The sequence below is a fragment of the Acanthochromis polyacanthus genome, chromosome 1, assembly GCF_021347895.1.
Source record: "Acanthochromis polyacanthus isolate Apoly-LR-REF ecotype Palm Island chromosome 1, KAUST_Apoly_ChrSc, whole genome shotgun sequence".
NCBI lineage: Eukaryota > Metazoa > Chordata > Actinopteri > Pomacentridae > Acanthochromis > Acanthochromis polyacanthus.
Genome location: NC_067113.1, coordinates 7705557 through 7715988, shown reverse-complemented (window position 1 = coordinate 7715988; position 10432 = coordinate 7705557). Strand labels below are relative to the sequence as shown.

Below are 10432 nucleotides of genomic sequence, written 5' to 3'. Positions count from 1 at the left end.
GTCACGCAGGATTTTTGTACGCCATCAGGTAGGAGAAAGGAAAGTTCCTTAGTGTGTGATATCAACTGTCAAACATAGAGGAGAAATCGCAATGTTCTGGGGCTGTTTTGCTGGATCCAGGGTCAGTGACTTGTTCAAAGTGAGAGGAACCCTGAACCTAAACCACAGCATTCTGTAGCTCCATGCAGTACCCTCTAGTATGTTCCTAGTTTGTCTGGAGTTCATCCTAGAGTAAGATAATGGCCCAAAACATAAATCCAAGCTATGACAGAACTACCTTTAGGAAAAAAAAAAAACAAGATGGTGAGCTTGAAAACATGAAATGGCAGCACAGTCTCCAGATTTAAACCCCATGGAGCTGGTTTGGGTTGAACTGGACAGAAGAGTGAAAGCAGAGAACCTACAAGAACCACACATTTATGGGAACTTCTGCAACAGAGCTGGAAGAACTTTCTGATGAATACTTGATTTCTATTGTGGAAAGAATGCCACCAGTATGTTCAGCTGTTATACCTGCCAAAGGTGGTACTTTGATGAGTCAAAAGTTTAAATTACATTTTGGTTTCTGAATTGATTTCATTTCATTTGTTTATTTGTTCTATGCTTTCATTTCAGACTACAATGAGACACTAATATGCAAAATTTCTAATAAAAAATAGGAAAATTTAGGGTGTTCTAAAACTGGCTGGTAGTGTAGGTCTCACCCTGCAATCCATAGGACCCACAGAATTCATTACAGGACATCCCTAGAGGATTTGCATCCATGCCCCACTGGGTCTGAGGAGTTTTAGCAGCATAAAAGGGACCACATAATATTAGGCAGGTAGTTATAATGGTAAATATATATGCATGAATTGTTTCATAAATACATTCAACAATTAATGCCTCTACTTTAAAAAGTAAATATTTAATAGCCAGTATACAAAACAGAGGAACTAACATAATTAGAAAATCAAACGCTACCTGCTAATGTGCTAATATGATAGGTGTAAAAGTTTTATTATAAGGCTTTGTGGAAGTTCATGTAGCAAATTGAGCTAATGGCTTTGGAAGTACAGAAATACTCAGTCCACTCTCAGGTGAAAACAATAATCTGAATTCAGAAAGCAGATATACCCAGTATCAAGCCAATTTTTTTTACCATCAATTCCTGCAACCAGGATCACAGGCTTGCAATATGATACTGAAAGCATTTGCTTCTACCCTGTGAATAATGTTGGAGGAAAATGGCTTCTGTGTGCTTAAGGTGGATTATTTTAAACAAAAGTTGACTATTTTAATGAACAGAGATTCTGAGTGATGCTGACGTGAGTTCTGGGGATCTTGTTAAAAGAAGGCGGGAGCAGGGGACGAGACACAGGTGTAATAGCCATAGCTCAGGGAATCTTCAGGAGACCTGGGATTCTTCAGGAACGGAAGTGCACAAGAAATCGCCTAAAATCAGATTCACTGGAGAAAGAAGCAATGCACAGCACACCCTAAAAAATGATGTGCTGGCTCAACATAAAAAAATTGATGTAACTATTTGCATCAATTTTTTTAAGTTGTTTCAACTTAGTCATTAATGTAAATGCCACAAGACTACTCTAGTTAGGCACTCTATTTCTTTAGTACAAACAACATAATTTTCTTTACACCCTAAAACTTTAATTAGGTTGAGCCAACTTAATTTTAATTGTGCAAAAACTACTCCAGCTAGTTATTCTAACTTATTTCTTTACTTTCATTCTATTCAAAAAAGTCAAAGTCATGCAAATTGTTACCTTAATTTTTTTAGTACGACTAACTTATTTTTCTATGTTGGAATAAATAACACATTACAATTCCAGTTATATAATCAATATGTTTATTGAAAAATAACACATAACACATATAACACATATTTCTGTGTGTAATACTCATTTTGAAAATGTCATACAACCCAAATAAAAAACAAAACAAAATAAATTATAACAAAGTTACTTGCATTTTTGTGCCAAACTTGCAATATGTTTATTGAAAAATAACACATAAAAAAGTGTAAAAAAAAAAAAAAAGTAAACTCAAAAAGACTTTTGCTTCTGCTTCTCCATAGGTGAAGCGAGCTGAACACTGTTTTCTGTGTGTACTACACTCATTTTGAAAATGTCATATAACCCAAATAAAAAAAAACAAAATAAATGATAACAAAGTCACTTGCATTTTTGTGCCAAACTTGCAAAAAGTGCACTATTTTAAGCTACATGCATTTTAAGCTCAATGAACTTAGCTTTACTCCTTCTGTAGGGTATGTAACACAAGGTACTGTAAACAACATTCAACTTTGCAAACAACTCTTTGATGGATAACTTCACCCTTCACATTTATTTTAGAACAGCAGTTTACTTTTCAGTGACATTACCTTTGGGCTTGCTTTGAGATCATCCAGCTCGAGGAATATCTTTTGAAACACTTCAAAGGTATTTTTCAGTTCTTTTGGGTAGCTGAGATTAAGAGCGTATATCAGCCCCATGAGCAAGGCACAGGCCCTGGGTACATCCAGGTCCGCCAGGACTTCTGTTCCCTCAAGAATTATTGTTGCGGTGGCTGGATTAGACACCATGGCACCTCTGGTTACCACAATCTTCATTACATCGTTTGTAATGTCCTCGTCACCATCCTGGTAGGTCAGAACCAAGAAAAATGTTTTAAGTAATCATACTTAAACATGAGACTAACAAAGTAGGGCAGCAATTTAGGATTATTTTCAAGATCAATTAATCCAGTGGTTCTCCACCCTGTTCCTCAGGACCCCATGTCCTGCATGTTTTAGATGCTTCCCTGCTCCAACACACCTGATTCAAATGATCAGCTCGTCATCAAGCCTCTGCAGAAGACTGATAATGAGCTGATCATTTGAATCAGGTGTGTTGGAGCAGGGAAGCATCTAAAACATGCAGGACATGGGGTCCTGAGGAACGGGGTTGAGAACCACTGCTCTAAATGAACAGCAGCTGCATCAAATACTGCAGTCCAGGAGAAAAAAGTGACTCAATTAATCAAATTCTGAACTCAAACTGACAAAGATAAAGCTCTGAACATTTCCAAAATGTATTATTATCATTAAAAAAATACATCTATGGGTCACCTTAAACTTGTACCAAAAATAATAAAAATATTAACTCTGATGGACCTCTCTTTGGCCCACAAAATGTCAGAAAATGTTGAAAAATGTCAATGTTTCTCAGAGTTAAAGATGACATCATCGAATGTCTTGTTTTGTCCACAAACCAAAGATATTCAGTACCGTCATAGAGAATCAAGAAAAACTGAAAATATTTATATTTATGAAGCTGAAATCGGAGAATTTTGACCTTTTTCTAAATGACTACTTAAACCAATTGATTTATCAAAACAACTGACAAGTAATATAGTTATCATTTGATAATTGATTAGTTGATTAACTGTTGCAGTTATAACACAAAGTTCAGTAGTGTCTGATTTACCTGTTCTCTGAAGAGATCCTCCTCCTTTTCCCTAAGGTACACCACCAAGCCACGGATAGCAGCCTCTCTCCTTGTCTCCACAGACTCATCCTATGAATTAAAAAAAAATGTACAAGTGCTCTTTCAGGAGGATTGGTTTTTGATAATTACACCCAAAAAGAAAATGACAGAAGGATGAGGTTTATGAAGCCTGAACTGAACCAATTCCAGTGATAATCAAAATAAATACATCATTTCAAAGAGGGGCAATATCTTGAAAAATCAAAGTGGGAAAAAAAAACACTGCCTTGTCTCTGTTTTGTTATTCCATATTCATAGGTTCAATATATATTATACTAAGCCCTAAAAAATAATCCAACACATTATTCTCTTAATCTAATGCTGTAAACAGCTACCATGTACAACATCAAAGAGACAATGAACAATCTTTGTGAAATTGCATTTTTAGCAACCTGTAAAATTTAGGTCCATCATTCACTCAAGTTACACCAAACAGCAAAGGACTATGGATAGCCTGAGAAGTAAAAGTTTTGATTAAATAAATATTACTTTTTGAAAAAAAAAAAGAAGAAATGAAGTACATTTTATTCATTCACACCTCTAGCAGCATGTTACGGATGCGCTGAATCTTCGTTTTTGCAGTCCCCCCCCCCCTTGAGAACAGCAAGGACATCAATTTCGGAGAGTAATGGTCCAGCTTTGCCATAAATGTGGTTTCCAGGGCAACAGTGGTGATCCTTCTGAATTCTTGGTTTATCTGTAAAGAAAAAGGCATAAATAGACACAACATGTTAATGTTTTCAACACTTCAAATATGCCACATGAGCATTACTGTAAACTTTTACTGTTTTTAACTGTGAAAAAATGCTTTCAAAGTGCTGTAAGAACTGGGCAAACAATGAAATATTTTAAGGTTTTTAACTATAGTCTTATCAAAAACTGATGTGATCTTTATGAAATCAAAAGTCAAAAATATGTGTAGGTTTTATTAGTAGTCTTAACTTATCTTAACAAACTCTGAATGAAAAAGACCTTTTTACTCATTGCTATCTAAAAATGATTTTCAAATCAAAGATATTTTCCCAAAGTGACTGTGCTGTTTGTAATTAACACCCAAAATGGCAAAAAATATTTTACATGCCAATGCACCCTTAATGACCATGTCATTAAAAAAGCTTTGCACACGATGACGTTCGCTTCCACTCCCGCATTCTTTGACTGCACTTTGACACAGACTGTTCATGGATCAAGTAACGAACCTAAAACTCACATGAAAATAATTCGAGCTCTGTAACATCAAAAGACGTTGACTTTAAACAACACGGTAAACTACATTCATTTAGACGTCATGTAAAACGGTCCAGCGATGCAGCTTCTGCCGCGGTTAAATTTTCATCACATCAACTCACATCAACGTGTCTTCTGTCTTTGCAGGGCTAAAACAACTGCTACTGAAATTCTATGCAAATTAATAACAATTAACGCGACCCTGCTGCTGTAAAACAAGCAAAATTGTACTTACCAAGCCTTAAAGTTTCACAATTTTATGAACGACGTTTCTTTCTGCTCCTCTGCGTGTCGAGTCTGGTGTGGTCGAAAAACAAAACATGCCCAGGCATGTCATCCCTTGTACTCAGCTTTTTAAGGAAGACTACAAAATTTTTAAGCTGTGCTAACTGATTACACATCTATGTTAAGCTAAGGCAGAAATGTCTGTTCAAAATCAATATATTATTTAGTTAAGACAGTTTCTTGTATTTTCATTTAGAGCAACTTATTAAAATAAGTTATCAACTAATTATAATGTGTTTATGTAGCAAACTTAATTTCTTATGCAGAAAAAGCTGTTAATTTTAAGCTCTACCTACTAACCCCATGAATCATTTCTTAGAGTGCAGGCATCCTCTGATGTCAAGTCTACCAAACTGGTGAGATTGTTCCTTTTTCTACTGTTTCTGGGTTATTTTTATGTATTGAACAGAGACTGATTTTTTTTTTGTATTTCTGCAGCTAAACTGGGAAACATGCTATATTCTTTTCTTTGGATTATTTCTAGGATTTTTGGATGTTTTTGCTGAGTTTTTGGCCTACTATTTTTGCTCGGAATTAATTTTCTGCACGTAGGTAACCACTTGCACAGGAAGGAACAGACAAAGACATCAAACACTGTGGGCTATGTATTTCAGTTTGGATATATAATACAAATTGACTTGGAAAATGCAATTTTGATTCGCATCCAGAGACTAATTTAATAGAATTGAACTGAAACACATCAGAATAGACAATCATAGTTCGCCATGTATTTGCTAATAGTATTTTTACAGGGCTGACTGTTACACTCTATTCCTTTATATACATTTAAATGAATGAATATACAAATTCAATGAGAATGGCCAAATGACACTAAATATTGGCATTGTTGTGTGTAAATGTTTGACCACACAGTTTTTCTCATGTATGCAAAACACTTTTAATACACCTATATGTAGACTTCTATTCACAACTGTATATATATTTGACCAGATTTACATATTCATGACATCACATTTTTACCAACTTTTATCAATTCTGAGTTTTAGGTAATGTGTCAGCAGCACTTGACTTTTGGTTGTGCTATTTCAATGTTACTGTTGCAAATAATGCAACATTTAATACTGTAATGCTTTATTAAACTGCAACTAAGGCTGTACTTATACTCAAGCCAACAATGACAATCAAACTGTGTATTAAATGTCAAGGACACAAGACAGAGACAAAAAGATGTACGCATCATAAATGTACATTTACTGTACCTGAGCCAGAACACTGCACGTGTATCTTATGAGTTCACCGATTCTTTAGATACCACGTTATATAGATATTACATCTCACCAGTGCAAAGCTCGTTTTATTTGCATGCTGTAACACACACATAAAATATAGCTTCCACCTGACCTTCTCTAGATTTCTAAGATTTCTAACATTTTTTAATGCTTCAATGTGTCATGTAGACTAGTTGCTGTAGAAAGAAAACTGTATGTGGAGGAGCAAAGAGGAAGAAATGGGGAGTATCTCACTAATAAAAGAAGGAGTCTGTCTGCCAGTGTGTGTGCACTCTTTGCTTTTTTTAACAGCCATTCATCCGATCTACTTCAAACTTGGCAAGTGTATTGCGGGGGACCCACAGAGGTGCAGTATCAAGTGGGAAGTCATTTGGATAAGTGAAACATAAAAAGAGAAACATTAAATGGCATTCTACAATTAAATTAGAGCTGGGGTGAATAAAAATAACAGCAAAAGTAGTGTTGCATAGCCAAACTGATCTCCACAGCAATGAGTCAGCGCTGGATAATGATCTGACAGCCCATAGTATTCATCTATGCTCTGGTTTGTTTGTATTGTAAGAATGAATATGTAACTAATATGTTAAACATAAATATTGTAATGTTGGAGCCAGGGGCGATTCTAGGATCAGAGGTTTAGGGGTGCTGAGCACCCAGAGGTGCCCAGCCAGGCAAGATAAATTTCTTCATCGTTTTGTATGTTTTAATGCAGTTTCACTCCCACATTTGTGAAAGAAAAGCATAACACTTTTTGAAAAGGTCTGTGACTAAACCATCCAGTCTGATAAAGTTTATTTAAATGCTGAATCACCGCAAAGGAGGAATGCACTGGAATCTTAAAAGAAACATATCGTAGTCCTAATTTCTGGGAAAAGACGACTCATTTAGATACAGCAGCTCCTCAACATACACATAAACAGCATGTATGTTTCTGGAGTAAACCAGCCCCCTATACCAAGCACCAAAAAAACAAAACAAAAATGGACCTTGGACTTATTTTTTGACTTTTATTTGAAATGTGATGCACAGCATTTCTTTCCCTGGTCTGCACGCTCTCATCTCCCAGAGTCTCTCCTTGTTCTCTTCCTTTTATAGTGAAATTAAACAAATAGAAAAACAAATAGAAAATTAGGAAAATGTAATGAAGAAGTTCTGTTTAGAATGAAGTCCACTGATATCTGTTAAGTGTGCTTCTGGAAAGCATTTAATGTGGGTAGAACACATAACCTCCATGACATACGTATATGAAAAATTATATTGTGAATGAATGTTTTTCTTTGTCATCTTAACAGTTGGTGTTTTGCTTGCCACTATTCTCTGTTTGTTTTCTTACCTGGTTCTTCCTGACTTTGCACTCTCTCCTCTCCTTTTTCATCTCTTCCTCTTTGGACTGACAATCATACACAAATAGATTGTATTCAGCTAGAGGAAAAATTATATAAATAGGAAAAAATACCAATAAGAATACAAATAAAGAACATCCTCTCTCTCTCTCTCTTTGTAATGTCAATCTAAAGGCAAATAACCAAACAATGTGTTTTATATGTGATAACAGATATAAACACTGATACATTGATCCAACTTACAACATTACTCTTGATAGATAAACCATTTCATCTTACACTCTTACCTGAACCTGGCTCTTTTCTTCGAAAAAACAATCTTATGTCCATGATGAGGCTGTCTGTCTGCACACACACACAATAGGAGTTATAATGTTAATGGGCATCCGGTCAGTTAGCTAGTCAGTAGCACCTTGGCTTTAATATTAATTCATGCACTGAGACAACAGCTAGCTTCTCTCAGTCCAATTCAAACAGACACTGACCACCTGTAACGTTTGCTAGCTAGAAAAAACGTAAGCTAACTCCTACCTAACAACATAAACAGTAACCTTTGATTAAATGCAGCAAAAATGAGGACTGGTAATGATAATAATGTGTTGGTACTGAGTGGTAGAAGTTCAAACCAGGTACTCACACCACTACGGCACATTACCTTCTGTGGGGCAGCGCTTAGCTCTGCAAGTAGCGGCTCAGAGCCCGAGTTGGGAAAGTTGAGCAGGATCAAACCATTTTGAGGCAAGATGGGGGGAGGGGGGTGCTGTATTTTTGTTGTTAAAACATTACGTATCACTCAAGTACTGTATGGTTTTTTACACTTTTCTGGTTTGTTAAAAAAAAGGACATGCGATACAAAAAATAAAAATCTTTTCAATTTTAGGGGTGCTGGGATTCAATTTGGGGGTGCTGAAGCACCCCCAAAAATGGGCTAGAAACGCCTATGGTTGGAGCCATTTAGTCTTCATTTTGTTTGTGCTGTTGGTTGCACATGAAGTATGTGAGCTTACAGAAGTGGTAGTGAGGCTAGGGGGCACTGTGGGGATAGCAGAGGGTTGATGTGGGAGAGAAGAAGAAGAGAGGAGAGAGCGGGAGCCGGTGGCCAGAGCAGACTTGCATAAGTTGCATGAAGAGCTCACTAAAAGTTCTGAAAGGATCCAGAATGTGTCTGGAGTGATTCTTTTATGCACCCCAAACACCCACGATGCTTACAGTATTTCTTTAAACCAATCACCATTGCCTTGAATAGTGCCAAGCCCAGAAAGCTACAAAAATGCACTGTTTTAGGTAAAGATTTGCACAAAGGGAGATGAATATTTTACATATAGAACCAAGTAGGTAGCCTACCTGCACAATCAAAATCATTTGAAAACAGCAACATTTAGGTGGCAAAAGGTAGAAGAATATCTTATTAAAAGGACACTGCTAATTGCAGACACTTGCAGTCTACAACTGGTGAGATAAACCACATGAAAACAGCTGAGAGCACAAAAATAGCAACAAAAAAAAAAAAAAAAGGATGGTTCAAACAAGTGACAAACTGCAAGTACAAAATCACCAGCAGACTATATGTACACATAAACAGAGGAGAGGGTATAAATAAACTCTTGTGACAGAGATGAGCAACTGACAAGTCAACTTGTCTGTGTTAGTCGCATTCTTTGCTGGTGGTCAGTATATAATGTATCCAGAGGTGGAAAAAGTACTGAAAAAATGTAATTGAGTAAAAGTATCCTTACTTTGTTTAAATTCTACTCAGAGTAAAAGTACCCATCTAGAAATGTACTCGAGTAAAAGTACAAAATTACTTCATTTAAAATGTAATTTGAGTACAAGTTACTTCATTACTTTCATTTATTTAATGCAAAAAAAGGATGAGTCATGAATAAAGTTCAGCACAAGTTGTTTTAAGCAACTTTGAGGCATATTAAAGTGCACATCCACACTTAAAAAAGCTCAGCTGAGCTCAGTAACATGATCCTCAACACAAGGAAAACAAGGACAGTCACAACCTGTACTGTATAGTGCAAACTTTTTTCTGTCCCATTGTCACATTATGATAAGAATAAAGAAATTTAAACAAGAATCAAGTATTCAAAAACACAAAATGCACACAACATAAAGTGCCCACAGGATCCAAAAATTCAAATTCAAATGTCCACAGGGTCCCACTATTCACACTAAAATGCCCACAGGATCCAAGAATTCAAACTAAAATGTCCACAGGGTCCCACTATTCACAATAAAATGCCCACAGGAGCCCACAAATCAAAATAAATCACAATAAAGTGCAAAAAATAGAAAATCCAAAAATCTAGCAACTAGAACGATTTACAACTCGGAGCAGAGATAAAATAACAAGGAACGAATTAGACCTGATAGGGAACAAATACAGGAAAAATAACAACAAACTGCGGCCTAGCCGCTAACCACAAGCTAGCCGCTACTAGCTAACACCGGACGAAATGGCGAACTAACACAGAAAATAGAAGATCCGAGAATTTAGCAAATAGAACGATTTACAACACAGAGCAGAGATACAGTAATAAAGAACAATTACAACCTGATAGAACAAATAAAAACATGCTAACTTACCACCACATGCTTTCGCAAATTGGACGTTGATGTCTTATATGCTGAAAGCTCCGTTTTGCCGGGCAGGCACATTTTACACAGCATTATAACGTTGTTGCCCTTTGTGAGTTTGAACGCGAATATGTCTTCTAAGTTTGGCCAAGGGTTTTTGTGGCTTTCCTCTCCAGAATTTGTGTCCTCTTCGGACTCTTCCTCCTTCATGATCTCCATA

General features: G+C 36.2%; 1 long non-coding RNA gene across 1 annotated transcript; it reads right to left on the bottom strand.

Annotated features, from left to right (window-relative positions):
- Positions 1–1829: 1829 nt before the first annotated feature.
- LOC127534070 (uncharacterized) lies at positions 1830–5111 on the bottom strand. The gene is made up of 4 exons (XR_007942020.1): positions 4987–5111; positions 4063–4221; positions 3465–3554; positions 1830–2638 (listed from the first exon to the last, which is right to left on the bottom strand). It is a non-coding gene; the product is annotated as an uncharacterized LOC127534070 (long non-coding RNA).
- Positions 5112–10432: the final 5321 nt, after the last annotated feature.